Source organism: Muscardinus avellanarius (genome assembly GCF_963383645.1).
Source record: "Muscardinus avellanarius genome assembly, chromosome: 20".
Classification (NCBI taxonomy): Eukaryota; Metazoa; Chordata; class Mammalia; order Rodentia; family Gliridae; genus Muscardinus; species Muscardinus avellanarius.
Window position 1 is genome coordinate 4954740 of NC_137806.1, and position 16772 is coordinate 4971511.

The 16772-nt window shown below is 42.3% G+C and overlaps 1 protein-coding gene across 2 annotated transcripts in view; it reads left to right on the forward strand.

Moving 5' to 3' along the window:
• Positions 1 to 16772, forward strand: part of SPAG6 (sperm associated antigen 6) — a gene marked incomplete at both ends in the record, with an annotated part of 56676 nt that overhangs the window by 18519 nt on the left and 21385 nt on the right. The gene's annotated exons all lie outside the window — the stretch shown is intronic.

Consider the following 16772-nt stretch of genomic DNA (forward strand, 5'->3'; position numbering starts at 1 on the left):
AGAAGGCTGTGCCGATGCGTCCAGTTGACAAGAACAGACAGGGAACAGAATTTCCCCACCACGTCATAGAACTTGCTTACAAACCAATAACATAAGCAGAAGCTGGGCCTTGTGGCGCGCACTTGTCATCCCAGCATCCGGGAGGCTGAGGCAGGAGGATCGCGGTTCACAGGCAGCCTCAGCTACTTAGTGAGGCCCTTTGCAACTCAGTGAGACCCGGTTTCAAAATAAAGAATAAAAAATAGAGCTGGAGGTGTAGTTCAGAGGTAGAATGCCTCTGGGTTTTATCCTCAGTACCAAAAAAAAAAAAAAAAAAGAAGTTGATGAAGTGCTTAGAACAGCGCTTGGTATGTAGTAAATACTCGGTAAACATGAGCTATTACTGTTACCTCTGAGGACCGGGAGGACTTTATAACATGTAGCCGGGTGTAGGTGTGGTGGCCACATCTCTGAGCCCAGCTTCTCAGATCAAGAAAGAGGCTCATTAAGCACGTTTGAGGCCAGCCTGGGCCATGTAGCAAGAGCCCACAAACAAACACACAAACACACAAACACAGCAGAGAAGCAGCTACACATGGTGTAAACTCACAGAAAGCAGCCTGGCAAAGCCAGTCCAAGCCATGAACGAGCCCTGCTTCCCCTCCAAAGCCTTGGGAATTCACCCCAAGGGTAGAGTCTACCCACAAATGACAGAGCTGTGCTCGCGAAAATGTCATTGTAGCATTATTTGTAATTTCAAAACACCTCTAATGGATGACAGAATTTTAGTGGTTAAATTATAGTAATTTACATGCCATGCAACAAAGTAAAAGGGAAATTATGATCCCTATGTGGTAATATGGAAAAGCAATTATAATATTTAAGGATAAGATTGTTATAATAAAATAACAATATGTGGACATAAGCGATAAATACAGGTTTGTATTATTAAAATGGTAGAAATAAGGGTGTTTTTCTTCGTTTCTAGATTTTTTTGTGTGTATATATATATGTATAAAATAATAGCTACTATGTACTGGTGATTACTATGTGCCTGTCTCTTGCTCCAGACACATTACATCATTTTGATTGCTGCTGCCCTTGAGTAGCAAAGAAAGAAAACAAAACAAAGAAAATATGCCTCAGGAAGGATTCCTGACGTTCAGTGAAGGGCAGAACCAGAATCTGGTCTAATGTCATCTGGTTCCCAAGCCCGTGTTATCTATTCCATGCAGCTCCCCTATACTTCCTGAAAGTGTACTGAAAAGTTAAAAAGGGAACAGGAAGTCTCCCGTGGTCGTGTTTAATTTGTAAATATGGTGATATATTTAAAATGGTGACATTACGCCGGGCGTGGTGGCGCACGCTTGTAATCCCCGCGCTTGGGAGGCAGAGGCAGGAGGATCACGCAGGTTCGAAGCCAGCTGCGCGCGCTGGCTTAGGAGACCCTGTTTCCAAATTAAAAAAAAAAAAAGTAAAAATAGGTCTGGGAGTTTAGCCCAGAGGTAGAAGGGCTTCCAGGAACCCCAGTATCACACACACACACACAAAAAACCACCCCCCCCAAATAAAACAGGGTTTCACTAAGTTGCTAAGGGTGATTTTCCTACCTTATTCTCCCAAGAAGTGAGATTATAGGCACGCACCATGAATCTGGCCAAAATAACATTTATAATTTTGAGCCAGGCATGGTGGCGTATACTAGTAATCTCAGTACTTAGGAGGATGAAACAGGAGAACCACAGACTTAAGGCTAGCCTCAGCAACTTAGTGAGACCCTGTTTCAAAATAAATTAAAAGGGCTGGGAGTATATTTCAGAGGTAGAACATCTCTGGGTTTAACATTCAAATATGTTGTGATTCTTCTGTATTTTTAATTCATGTAATTTTTTAAAGTTAGGAACTCCTGGTTAATAAAATCTTCTGAAGCTTTATGAGAATGTAGAGTACAAAACAACAACATTTAATCATTTAACCTCAGATGCTTCAGTCACTCAAGCCTATAACTTACATATTATGCTAAAATCAATTCCTTTAATGATATCATCATTGTTATGGTAATCATCAAAAATATGTAAGGTACTTATATTTGCCTTACTGTATAAAATAAATTGTTCAAAATCTCGCCATAGGAATTTACAACCAAGGTATAAAAATCAACACAGATGCGCGCATTAAGGTCACAGACAGTGGGGGAAGCTTGGGCAGGAGCGTGCAGTACTGTATTTAAAAGTGTGTGTAATGCACCGACCGCGTTGGGCTTTGCAAAGGGTGACCCGTGTGGTGCACTGCTGTGCAGTGAGACGGGGGGGCTTTCATTGTAAGAACTGTTCGGTAACTATCCAACAGATTTTGGCATAGAAATAGAAGAGGGTGATACCTGCAGCTCCTAGAGTCAGGGACGCTCACAAGATGCCCCTGCCTGATTGCACTGTAACGCTTTTGGCCTAAGGCTTTGGTTTTGTGTAAATCCCCATGGGAGAAACGCACTAACTGTGAGTGCTGAGTGGATGAAGAGAAAGCAAGTTTGAACAGTGCGTCACGACACATTTTAAGTTAGAACGAAACAGTTTCTTGAACTCGGTTTATTTTCTAGTCATTTGAGTATGAATTCACCTAACACCTTTCAGATATTGAGAGGGAAACCATTCTTATTTACACTTAAATTTCTAGAAGTACATTAGGTTTAATGTACTTGACTGAAATTTGAAAATACTCCGATTGAGCATTTCACAACCATCTAAAGTAATTTAGCTATTAAAAGCTTAGGAATTGGTAGAGTTAAGAATAGTTCTTTGAAAGAGGACATGCTCGTCATCTCCTCTTATGAGAGATTTTCAAACCCATAGTCTGTGGGCAAGTTGGAGCGGTGTTACTAGTGCTGTTATCACACCGATTTTGCACAGATAATTTGGGGGCCTATTTTGCTCGTATCTGATGAAGGGACCAGCTTGCTTTCAAAGGATAGAATAGACTACTTGAATGAAGGCATTTAATTTAAGGTGGGAGCTCTGACTCTGAATGTTACTGGGTGTGTTATGATGCTGTAGCCCCTGGGGAACATTTCTGCCTGTCTCCTTTGCCCTCATGCTACGGTTTCACCAGTTTGGTGGCCAGCGATCACATATAAATTTGCACACTTGAACTATGGCCAGTGTATCTGAGGAGCTAAATTTTAAAATTTAATCTTAAGTTTAAAAATTGAAATTCAATTTAGTTATTGGAGAAGTTTTAGAACAACTTGGGTATGCGATTCTGTTTTAACTACAAACTTTGTGTTTGTGTGTGTGTGGGGGGTCTGGAGATGGAACCCAGGGGCATTTGACCTCTGAGCTACACTCCCCGCTCAATTTTTTATTCTTTGAGACAGGATCTCACTGAGTTGCGGAAGGCCTCACTAAGTAGCTGAGGCTGTCCCTGAACTGCGATCCTCCAGTCTCAGCCTCCCGAATGCTGGGATTATAAGTGTGCGCCACCATGCCTGGCGTGACTACAAACTTTTTAAAGTGTAAACATAGAGCATTTCTGATAAAAATTTAGTAGCTTTGAGAGAAACTTCAAGTAAAAAAACAACAACACTGAATTCCAGGATTTTTTTTTTTTTTTTTTTTTTTCAGAACTGGAGATTGAATCCAGTAGCATTCATCCTCCTGGCTATACCCCCAGGCCTATTTTTTATTCTTTATATTTGAAACAGGGTTTCACTAAGTTGTGGAGAGCTTCACTAAGTTGAGGCTGGTCGTGAACCTGGGATCCTTCTATTTCAGCCTCCAAAATACTGGGATTACAAGTGTGTGCCACCACACCCAACAGGATTCCAGGATTTAATATAAAGAAGACTGAGATTGCTCATTAAGTTTTTTTGTGTGTTGTTTGTTTGTTGTTGTGGTACTAGAGATTGAACCCAGGGGCATCCTACCTCTTTTTTTTTTTTTTTTTTTTTGGTGGTACTGGGGTTCCTGGAAGTCCTTCTACCTCCGGGCTATACTCCCAGACCTATTTTATAATTTGGAAACAGGGTCTCTTAGCACGATCCTCCTGTCTCCGCCTCCCAAGCTCGGGGATTACATGCGTGCGCCACCACGCCCGGCTGGCATTCTACCTCTGAGCTACAACCTCAGCCGTATTTTATTTTACTTTCAAACAGGGTCTCCCCAAGTTTCTGATGGTCTTGCTAAATTGCAGAGTATCTCACTGTGTTGCTGAGGCTGGCCTGGAACCTGCAGTCCTCCTGTCTCAGCCTCCCAGGTGTTGGGATTACCATGCCCACCTTCCTTAAATCTTAAAATATTGATAGCATGTTGAAATTGCAATTAAGATATATGCATTAAAGTGTATTAAATTAATTCCACCTGTTTTTGTTTTTAAATGTGACTTATTTAAAAATTTAAATTATATTATGTAGGGTGTGTGTGTGTGTGTGTGACTGTGGATTGCACACAGGGGTTCTTCACCTCTGAGCTACATCCCACCCTATTTATCTTTTATTTTGAGACAGGGTCTCACTAATTTGCTTAGTTTGATCTTGAACTTGAAATCCTTCTGTCTCAGTCTCCTGAGTGGATGGGATTACAGTCATGTGCCGCCGTGACCGGCTGTGGCTCACATTTTTATTGGCCAGCTTTGCCTTAGAATTGCTGCATATATATGAGGGTATTTGTTAAAAAACAGTATGAGGGGCTGGAGTGTGCTGAGTGGTTGAATGCTGGACTAGCATGCTTGAGGCCCAGAGTTCCATATCGCATTAAAAAAAAAAGCAATGTAATAATAATGCTGTGGTCTCCGAGTCTTGTATGCCATTCATGTTTATGTTGTATATACGGTGGGAGCTGAAGTTTGCCATTGTTACGTAGGGATGCTGCCTCTCTCCGATGTGTTGGTGAGGAGCAAAGTGGCAGCTAGCCTCCTGCCAGCCTCCACGAGGCCCCTCCCATCACTCACGTCTCTGTAGCCCCCCGCTGTACCAAAGAACAGCGTGGAGGTGATGGCGTGTGCTTCCAGGCTTCGATATCGAAGACTACAGCTTTGGCCCTGGATCCTCCAACGGACGCCTCACACTGCGGGCACATCCTCCCCAGGGGCTGTAGAGATGCCGTGTGGCCAAGAACCAGGTGCTTGAAGGGGATCTCAGGTGACCACAACCCCAGCGACTGCTCTGCTAAGTCACTCCCAGACTCCGGTCCCGTGGACGCCAGGGGGTAGTAGGCGGTGTTGCTTGTCTTAAGCTTCCAGGGTTGGTGTGTTTTGTTACACACAACAGATAATAATGAAACCAGTTCTTTTTTTTTTTTTTTTTTTGCTACTGGGGATAGAGCTCAGGGGCATTCTACTGCCAAGCTACACCCCCAGCCCTATTTTTTAACCTTTACTTTGAAACAGGGTCTCGCTGAGTTGCAAAGGGCCTCCCTAAGAACTGAGGCTGGCCGCAGACTTGGATCCTCCTGTCTCAGCCTCCCGAATGCTGGGGTGACAAGCGTGCGCCACCACGCCCGGCAAAAGCAGTTCATTATTAATAGCTGGGTCACACTGAAAACGAAGTGAGTTTCTTTGGAAATGATATTATTAGGATCACAGAGTATGGCAGTGAGCGCTGGCGATTGCGGTACTGTACATGTTCTTATAATTTTACCTGACCATGAAAACTTTGGTCAAATGCAACGACATTAGAAGATTACCATCATAAATGATAGCTAAATTTTAAAATATATTTTAACTGACTTTAACTTTCTAATATACTTTTATTGGTGCGTTATGGGTTCACATCGTAATGGAGTTCACAGACTGACACAAGCACACAGGGCTTGGGGGCGGCCCTCCCATGCCGGGTGTTTGACATTGTGCCTCACGCAGTGTCAGGGGAAGTGGAGCCCTCATTAGTTACCCGCCCCACAACCCTTCCCTTGTCCCACGGGGGCTCCCTCTTTAAGGACGATGGGTCGGTGCCACGAAGTTTCTGGCTGTGCCCTCGCTGTGTATCTGCGAGTTGTAGGGCCAAGAGCCTCTTCCTTCCTTGTCAAGGCAGTGCCACCCTTCTCTCCTTTCATACAACACCAGCTGGCTTTGTTTTTAAAAAGGTTTTGAAATTATATATATATAATTTATTTTAGGGCCAAATACAAAACCCAAATCCTTGTCTTTTTTTTTTTTTAACTGGGGATCTAACCCAGAGCACCACACCTGCAAAGCAGGTGCTTTACCACTGAGCTACATCCCGGCCCCAATCTTTTAAACTGAAATAGGATCACCTAAGTGCAAAGAAAGATTGATTTGGGCTCTTGTAATTTTTTTTTTTTTTGTGTGTGTGTGTGAGGGTCTGGAGATGGAACCCAGGGGCATTCGACCTCCGAGATACACCCCCTGCCCTATTTTTTTTTTATTCTTTATTTTGAAATAGGGTCTCACTAAGTTGCAGAGGGCCTCACTAAGTAGTAGCTGAGGCTGTCCGTGAACTGCGATCCTCCAGTCTCAGCTTCCTGAATGCTGGGATTACAAGCATGTGCCACCATGCCCGGCGACTCTTGTATTTTTAATGAAAAAGATTATAACTTTTGTAGGACTTAGAAACAGAGTTAAAAGCTATGTTTGAAAGAATAAATTATAAGGCAATAAAGTAGCTGGCATGATGTTGCTCACCTGTGATCCCAGTATTTGGGAGGCTCAGACAGGAGGATCACAAATTCACAGGCAACCTTGGTAACATAGCAAGACTCTGAGCAACCTAGTGAGACCCTGTTTCCAAATAAATAACAGCTGGGCATGGTGGTGCACGCTTGTAATCCCAGCATTTGGAGGCTTAGTAAGACCTTGTTTCAAAATAAAGATAAATAATAGGGCTGGAGGTATAGCTTGGAGGTAGAGTGCTCCTGGGTTCAGTCCCCAGTACCCCTTCCTCACATACACACAAAGGCTTACAGAGGTTTTTGTTTTTAATTTTAATTTGGAGCCAGGAAACATGATGGTATAAATCTGTAATATCAAGAGGGTCAAATAGAAGGATTGAAAGTTCAAGACCAGCCTGAGCAATTTAGTGAGACTCTTTCAAAATAATAAAAAGTGCTGGGGATGTAGCTCAATGGTGGAGTGTCCTTGGGTTCAATCCCCAGAACCAATAACTAACTAACTAAATAAATCTAGTTTTGATTTTGTGTTCTAGGTCTGTATGTATGTATTTATTTTTGTGCTGGGGATTAAACCCAGGGGCATTCTACCTCTGAGCTATACCCCCACCCTGATTTTTTATTTTTTTAATTTGAAATAGGGTTTTACTAAGTAGCTGAGGCTGGCTGTGAACCCGATCTTTTTCTCAGCCTCCCAAGTATTGGAATTACAAGTGTGCCCCACCACACCTGACTTAAGAACATTTTATCTTGATTTTTTCTTTTTGGAAAAAGCCTCTTTATTTTTGAGTTCTTTTTATGCGTTCTCAGAATCACTTAATTTTGCTGCAATTCATATGAGCAAAAGAATCAGTATAATGTATGTTTAAAAGTTTTTTTTAAATATGGAATGGTTCATGATTTGTGTGTCATCCTTGTACAGGGGCCATGCTAATCGTCTCTGTGTCGTTCCAATTTTTAGTATATGTGCTGCTGAAGCAAGCACTAATTGTGTGTGTGTGTGTGTGTGTGTGTGTGTGTGTGTGCGTGTGTGTGTGTTTGGTGGTGCTGGGGTTCCTGGAAACCCTTCTACCTCCAGGCTACACTCCCAGACCTATTTTTTATATTTTTATTAGAAACAGGGTCTCTTAGGCCAGAGAGGCTGGCTTCAAACCTGTGTGATCCTTCTGTCTCTGCCTCCCAAGCACGGAGATTACAAGCTTGTGCCACCACACTGGCATAGCTTTTTTTTTTTTTTTTTTTTTTTTTTGTATACTAATCTTTAGGTTTTTATCAATCTCCTAGAATTATTATATAACCATTGCTGTGGTTATTTCTTTTGACCCCAAAGCATGACTTCAAGAACTACAAGTAGAAAGAACACTGCCTTTCCACATCCAGAAAGGCCATTTAGGAATGTGTAAAGTTTAAGCCTGAAGCAGTGAAACCAGCTGAGCTTGAGCTAGCCCACAGATGGACATGGGCTTTTTAAAATTTTTTTAAATGAAAACATCATAATTCCTTTATACTTTCTTCTGTCAATGCACATTTGCCTTGCTTCCAGTTTTCATGTATTGCAAACATCGTTGCTCTGGACATTCTTGTACTTGTCCTCTTTTTTCTTTTATATATATATTTTTATTGGTGCACTATAGTCTCACGTCGTCATGTAGATCACATTGACAATGGCGTACATTCACACAGTACTTGGTGCCCTCCCCATTTTCCTCCCTCCCAATATCAAGTGTCCAGGTTAACAAAAAAAAAAATGTTACATTCACATGAATACACATAGTCGCAGGTAGCATTTCCACTAATAGACCTCAGCCTTCCTCCTCCCCTCCCCTTCCTCCCTGGCTCCACTGAGGAGCTCCTCCGTTATCTGGAGGCCCTCTGGCAGCCCAGATACTCCCCAGCTCGTGCATGTTAGAGAAAACGTAGGTCCCTTCTCTTTCTGTGCTTGTCTAATCTCACCTAACATAATGTTCTCCAGGTCTTTCCATCTTCTTAAAAATGACAGAATTTTTTTCTTTTTTATTGCTGAGCAGAATTCCATTGTATGTATTTCCCATAATTTTGCAATTCATTCATCTGTTGATGGAGACCTAGGTTGGTTCCATATTTTGGCTATTACGAATTATGCTGCTATGAAGATGGGTAGGCATATGTTACTGTAGTTCTCTGACTTCAGCCCATTTGGAAAGATACCCAGGAGTGGTAGAGCTGGATTTTGTGGTGGATCCATTTCCAGTTTTCTAAAGAATCTCCACACTGATCTCCATAGTGGCTGAACTAGTTTGCACTCTCACCAACAGTGTAAAAGAGTTCCTCTTTCCCCACATCCTCACCAGCATTTGTTGTTATTTGATTTCTTTATGCTTGCCACTCTGATTGGGTTTAGATGGAATCCCAGTGTAGTTTTGATTTGCATCTCCCTGGTTGCTAATGATTTTGAACATTTTTCGTGTATCTATTGGCCATTTGTATCTCTTCTTTTGTGAAGTGTCTGTTCAATTCATTTGCCCATTTATTGATTGGGTTGTTTGTTTTGCTAGTGTAGAGGCTTTTGAGCACTTTGTATATTCTGGATATTAGCCCCCTATCAGAGGGGTGGCTGTAGACTTTCTCTTTAGACTCTTGATGATTTCCTTTGATGATCAGAAGCCTTTTGATTTGATGCCATCCCACTTGTTAATTCTTGCTTTAGTTTCCTGCGCTTTGGAGGTTGTGTAGAGGAAGTTACTACCTGTGCCTGTATGTTGGAGTGTTGAACCTATGCCCTCTATTAGCTTCACAGTCTCTGGTCTGATTTCCAAGTCTTTTTTTTTTTTTTTTTTGGTGATACTTGGGGGTGGAACTCAGGGGCTTTTCTACCTCCGGGCTATATTCCCAGACCTATTTTATACTTTATTTGGAAACAGGGTCTCACTAAGTTGCTGAGAGCCTCACTAAGTAGCGGAGGCTGGCTTTGAACCTGTGTGATCCTCCTGTCTCAGCCTCCCAAATGCGGGGATTACAGGCCTGCGCCACCACGCCCGGCTGATTTCCAGGTCTTTGATCCATCTCAAGCTGATTCCTGTGCACGGTGAGAGGTAAGGATTTAGTTTCATTTTTGTACAAATGGATAGCCATTTCTCCCAGCACCATTTGTTGAAAAGGCTGAATGGACATGTTTACTTGACCTATGCTATATTGTCTCACATTCTGTTCTTTCAAAAATAAAATTGCTGACAGTTAAAAGCCAGAAAATCTCACATTAAAGGAAGGTGTGACGAGGCTGGCCATCCTGGCGGAGGCGCAGGCTCTGCGCCCTTAGGCGGTGCCTGGACCCCCTGGCTCTCCACCTCACTCTTCCTCCCACCTGTTTTTCCTGCCTCCTCTGGCTTCCCTGTTTTAGTTACCTGCCTGGGCCCTGGGAGCATTTGAGTTTACCACTTCTGATGTAAGCAGACAACTAGTCATGACATAATTAATGAGAGAGCTTAAACTGGGCGTAGTGGGGCACGCCTGTGATCCCAGTACTTGGGAGGCTGAGACAAGAGGATTGTAGGTTGGAGAACAACTTCAGAAACTCAACAAGACCTTGATTCAAAATATAAAAAGGGCTGTGAGTTTAGCCCTTTAGGCAGAATACCTCTGGGGCTCAATCCCCAGTAAAACAGAACAGAACAGAACAAAAACCAAACCAGCAGTAAGGCTGAGAGCTGGGGTGTAGCTCAGTGACAAGGGCCCTTCCCTAAGACAGCAGAGGCCTAGGATTTGATCCCTGGCCTCATGAGCAGTACTAAAAATCATTTGCCTAGTCATGTGATGGTCCATTTAGTCAGTCAGTTCTAATGTTTCATTCCCCCGTATTAGTACTGATTTTTATAAATGCGGTTAATCTGAAAGTCCTTTTTATCTATGCTATTTTGTTTTGAACTTAAAATTGTTTTTGATTATTCTGTGGTAAATATTTTGATCTATGTAAGTGATAATACTTCATGCCTGTATGTGGTTCATAAAGGTTTCACACCTGTAATCCCAGTACCTGAGAGGCTGGAACTGGAAGAGCACAGGATTAAGGCCAGCTTATGCTAATTTAGTGAGGCCCTGTTTCAAAAATTAAAAGGACTGGGTATAGCTCAGAGGTCTCTGGGTTCAATACCCTTCCCACACACTACTCAGTACCACACACACACACACACACATTGGTGACACTTTACATCTGTTAATGAGAGGTCAGTGCAAGTCTAATCTTTCTTTAGTTAGGCAGAAACCAAATAAACCAGAAAACCCACGTTCCAAGAAAAGCATAGAATGACATTGCTAAGAAAATGCTACTGGACTTCCGGGAAGATGGCGACGGAGAAAAGCGGGGCTTACGAGCCCCGCTAACAACCAGTCTCTATTACCACAAAATCAGCGCCTTTCATAGCCAGAAAACACCATCAGCAGAGAAACAAAAAATGTAATTACAAGGGACAGAGAAAAAGAGGGCTGGAAAAACGAGACACCAGAAAGAAATCAGACCACAGTGCTGCGGCTGGAGCCGTGGCGCAAAGCAGCGGGCACCATTTTCCCTTCCAGCACCAGGCCCCAGAGAGGAGAGGGACTCATAACGGAGCCCAGAGCCACAGAGGAGATAGGCCAGCCTCATGGCTGAGGACGCGGCAGCAGCGCCTTACTGCCAGCGGTAGCGGCGACTCCACCGGACGGCACCAGACCAACGCACTCAACAGCCCACCAGGCTCCAGAGAGGAGCGGCAGACAGCAAGCCGAGGTGAGCCGCTGCGAATCAGCCGGGAGGAATTTGGCAGATTTCTCAGCGCAGGGAGCATCTAAAGCTCCCAGAGGCTGGGCTCAGCACACCCTGCAGGGACTCAGAGTGGAGCTCAAAAACAGAAAAGAAATACGCCAGCCTCACGGCTGAGGGCGTGGCAGTGGCGCCATATTGCTACCGGCAGCGGCAGCAGCGAATTCACTGAGTCCACTACAGTTCCATCTGCACACTCAACAACAGTGAGTCAAATTGCGGCCCCTAGAGGAGAAATCCCAGTACTGCACTCCCAGGGACTTGACCCAGTGGGGGAGTGGCAGTGGCAGAGATATCACACCATAGGAGAACGCCCAACCTGGCACCTCCCCCCCCATGGTCTAAAGCAGCCTCGATTGACTCCCAGGGTCTGCGATACAACCCAGTAAAGGAGTAGTGGGGTCTGAGATACCACAGACTCGAGATCCAGAGCACCTTAAGTGAAGTCATAGTGACCCAAGGGAAGAACCCAGAGAAGGCACAAACTTCCAAAATCATGGGAAAGAGGAATAACAATGGAGCAATGAATGCCCACAACCCCACAACATCAGAACCTGATAAAAAAGAAATTCAGAGATTTCTAGAAGATCAAATCAGGAAAATAAATAACTGTAGAAATAATAGAGGTGTTTCGAAAAGAACTCAGAGAGAGCCAAAAAGAGATAAAGGATGCAATTAATGAAGTAAAGGCCTCAATTCAAAGTACAAACAACCAATTAGACCACATGGAGAATAGAATCTCTCTCTTTGAAGATGATCATTCAAAAAATGAACGCATAATTTTCTAATTTAGAAAAAAATATCCGATAGCCGGGCGTGGTGGTGCACGCTTGTAATCCCCGCGCTTGGGAGGCAGAGACAGGAGGATCGCGCAGGTTCGAAGCCAGCTGCATGTGCTGGCTTAGGAGACCCTGTTTCCAAATAAAAATGTAAAAAATAGGTCTGGGAGTGTAGCCCGGAGGTAGAAGGGCTTCCAGGAACCCCAGTACCACAAGAAAAAAAAAAAAAAGAAAAAAATATCCGACAGCAGGAATCTGACATTGAAGAAATATGGGCCCATTTTAAGAGAGCTAACCTAAGAATAATTGGAATAGAGGAGGGAAAAGAAAGTGGAACCAAAGGGATCAACAATCTATTCAAGGAAGTAATAGCAGAAAATTTTCCAAACATAGAGCAAGAGGTTGATACACAGGTCCAGGAAACTTATAGAACTCCCTTTAGACAGGATCAGAGAAGAGGATCCCCACACCACATAATTGTCAAAATGACCAATGTGGAAGCCAAGCAGAGAATCTTAAAGGCAACAAAAACAAAGGACCAAGTGACATTCCAAGGCAAACCGATTAGAATCACTCCAGACTTCCCAAACCAAGTCATGAGAGCCAGAAGGGCTTGGAGTAACATATTCCAAACTCTGAAAGAAAACAACTTCCAGCCAAAAATTTCCTATCCAGCAAAACTTTCTATCAAATTAGATGGAGAAATAAGAAGCTTCCATGACAAACAGAAACTGAAGGAATTTATGTCTTCAAAACCAGCGCTAGAGAAAATACTCAAAGAGATTAACTACAAAGAAGAAATAGATAACACACACCAGAACCAGAGAAACAAGATTTTCCACCCAACAGAAACTAAGATAGGTTATCTGTGGAGATTCATTATTTATGTTAGTCTTTTACCTATCTCTAAATTGTATTGTTTGCTTTTATTGTTGCTAATTTTTAGGATTTCTAGTTGGAATATTAATATACTTCAGATATAGCATTTGGAAATATTTTATCCCATTCTATCAGTAACTTTTAACTCTGTTTACATTGTCTTTGGATATACAATATTTTTTAATTTTTTAGGGAGTTTGTTTACCCTTCTGTTGCCTGTGCCATTGAAATCATATCCAAGAAATCACTGCCAATTTTAATGTTGTGAGGTTTTATGACCCAGATTTTCTTCTAAAAGTTTATAGTCTTAAGATTTATATTTAGGTCTTTTATCTATTTTGAGTTAATATTTGTATATGGGATTAGGTAAGGGTCCAATTTTATTCTTTTTCATGTAACTATTATTTTTCAACAATATTTAGTTAAAAGATTATTATTTCCTCCACCAAATGTTCGTGGAAACCTTGTCAAAAATAACTTGACAATATATGGAAGAATTTAGCTCTAGGCTTTAACTCCAATGGTTTATATATCTGCCTTTAGAACAGTACTACACTGTTTCAATTATTGTAGCTTTATATGGTTTGAAATCAGGAAATATACATCTTCTAGCTTTGTTCTTTTTCGAGATTGTTTTGGGTATCTAGAGTCCATATTCGGATAGATTTTTTCTGAAAAATAAATATATAAATATATGATAGTTTCACCTAAAAAAAAGAAAAAAATATTCTCTGGTAAGAAAGAAAGCAAAAAGAAATATTGAAATGTTATCTTTAAGTCATCAAAAGCTTGGTATCAGACAAATGAAACTATTATATGAGATTATCATCGTTAATATTGGATAAATTGCTATAAAACTAGATGTCAACTACTAAGCCAAGCATGGGAAGGAGGGATGGGGAGGGAACGGGGAGGGGATCGGGTAGGGGCTAACTGGGCGATGTGTGCATGTATGTCTACAAAAGTATTTTCTTTATACCATTATGATATATGGATACAGTGCACCAATAAAAAAAAAGTAAAAAAAAAAAAGAAAATGCTACTGTGCGAGAGGTAAACACTTGTCACTCCCAAGTTTCACAGGTTACTATTCAAAAAATTGCACGCACACAAGCCTCATAGTGTGGTCAGCAGGAATTATGGGAAGACGGAGAGCAGAGAAGTGTGGCGAGGTGACGCAGCCCCGCTTGTCACAGTGCTCGGAGGAGGCTGCTGCTCCTGCACTCACAATGAGCCACTCAGGAGGCCACACAGCACCAGTGATTCCTTCACTGAAACGCTGACTATCACATTTGAGGGCGGTACATTTAGTTGGCTACATGTATGCCATAAATGTCTTTGATATTGGTGAATAAGGAAAGTACTATGAGGTAATCTTAGTCTCTCCAAGAATTTGCAATCTAAAAAATAATTCCTAACATTTAAAAGATGTTGCATTTTAACTTGATGTAATAAGGGCAGGAATACAGGCAACCACTGAACTGTGAAAAAGTCAATGACTGTGTAGTGTACAGTGGTAATTCTTTGAAGAATAATTATACGCTCTTCCCTGGTATTTAAAGGAGACACATATCTCACCATTTTTTAAATAGAAACTTTCTGCTGTACTGAATAATTAACTAAACATTTTATGTATTTTTCCTTTATGATGACAATGATAATATTACTAGTCCCAGTAGTAGCGATAGGTATATAGATAGAATGCATGTCACATTGTTCATTGTTATTGTTATTATTATTGCCATGCTAGGGGTCAAATTAGGGGCCTCATCTATACTAGCAAGCACTCCACCACTGAACTGCATTCCCATCCATATTGACTGATGGATTGCTTGTACTGGCAGTTGAACTCAGGGGCATTCTATCTCTAAACTACACCCTCACCCCTATTTTTTTTTAAACAGGGCTTGTTAGGTTGATGAGAGTCTCACTACTTGCTGAGACTGTCCTCAAACCTGCAATCCTCCTGTCTCAACCTCCCAAGTTCTGGAATTACAGGCTTGTGCCACCACACCCAGCTATTTTTTCTTTTAAACAAATAATCATATTGAGGAAAATTCGATAAGTAGAGGGGAAAAAATCACCAATATCACCACTAACCCAGTATAAATACTATTAGTATGTTGGTATAACATGTAACCTTTTTTCTTTGAATTTTAAATATAACTATAGCCACTTTAAATTTTGCTTATTCTAGCAGTGTAAGGATTATGTCACATGTTATTACTGCAAAATAGAAGATTTTCTAAAAATTAATTTTGAAGAGTCACTTAAAATTTAAGATGAGGCTAAGATAGTTTCAGTACTAAAAGTAAATTTCTTGACTTGAGTTTTTATTTTGGTCAACTTATTGTGAGCATCTAAGTCTATACATATTAATTATTGATTTCATAAATATAGTATTTATTGAACATCCCCAATTCATTTTCAAATTAGAGTTTAAAAATAAGATTTCTCCAATGGGAAATAATTTTTAGACATGCAAAAACATTCTTTTTTTTTTTTGGTTCCTATGTGGTTTTTGTTTTTGATTAGAGTAGAAAAATAGAAAAAAGAGGGGAGAAGGGAGTGAGGTGTGAAGCGCTTCCTGAAATAACACCCGCTATGCAGTTTCCTTGAGTGCTCTGCAGACCTGGTGCTCACCTGGGCTCTGGTCTTGGAGAGGTCTGTTCGCCCACTCATCCTGCGCGGGTCCGCTAGAACACACTCCATCCTGCTCCCCCAAGAGCTCACCACGTTCCCACAGAGAGACATACACATGATGAGGGAAGAAAAAGAGGACAAGATGTTCACAGACCGAGCCCGAGGCCGGAGGATGCCATCAGGACATGCAGCTGTGAGTTAGAGAACCTCAACTATATGACGTTCTCAAGCAGGACATTTTTTGTTCTACATAACACACAGCTCAGTCAGGGCAGGCCCGCAGTGCCCGGCAGCTGAGTGGTGCGGGAGGACCCAGGTGGCCTTCATCTTTGCGCTCAGGCACCCTCGGCACCTTGGTGATTTCTTCCATGATTGTTGCAAGATGGATGTAGGGCTTCCAGATGTCATTTGCAGACATGACCATGTCTGACAAAGAAGAGGCGGTGTTTTCTCCTGTGAATGTGCTCCTTACAAAGGAAGACCTTTTGCAGAGGCCTCCAGCTGACTCCTGCTCCTGTCCCTCTGGCGGGGATAAGCTCTTAAGCTGGTGCCCGAGCTGACAAAGGCTATTTGGTAGATACCGGGGGTGATTAGCACAAAAATACCAAAGGAGGCAAAGGTAGAGAAAAGGAAAAAGGCCATAAGAAAAAAGAGTGATGATAGAGGAAGATGAGCTAGCCTGCAGTGGATGGAAATGCGTAGCACGGGCTGAGTGTGGAGCCCACACCCGCAAGCCCTGGGCTTGGAGGCTGAGGCAGGCGATGCACAGTTCCAAGCCAGCCTTAGCGATGTAGTGAGGTGCTCAGCAGCTTTGTGAGGACCTGTTTTCAAATGAAAAACACAAGAGGGCTGGGGGTGTAGCTCAAAGGTAGAATGCCCCTGGGTTCCATCTCCACCATCACAAAACAACACACAAACAGAAACCCCAGCATCACTCAGGCCTGTTACGTTCTCACTGTCTATATGCTCTAAATATTGAACAAGACTATTTATTTCTAAGGAGCAACGTGTGCCACCCAAGACAGATCCGGCCGTGGGGGCCTTGTGCATTTGGCGGTGGAGAGGATATGGGACTGCAAGTCCCGGGGGCTTCCCCGGGGC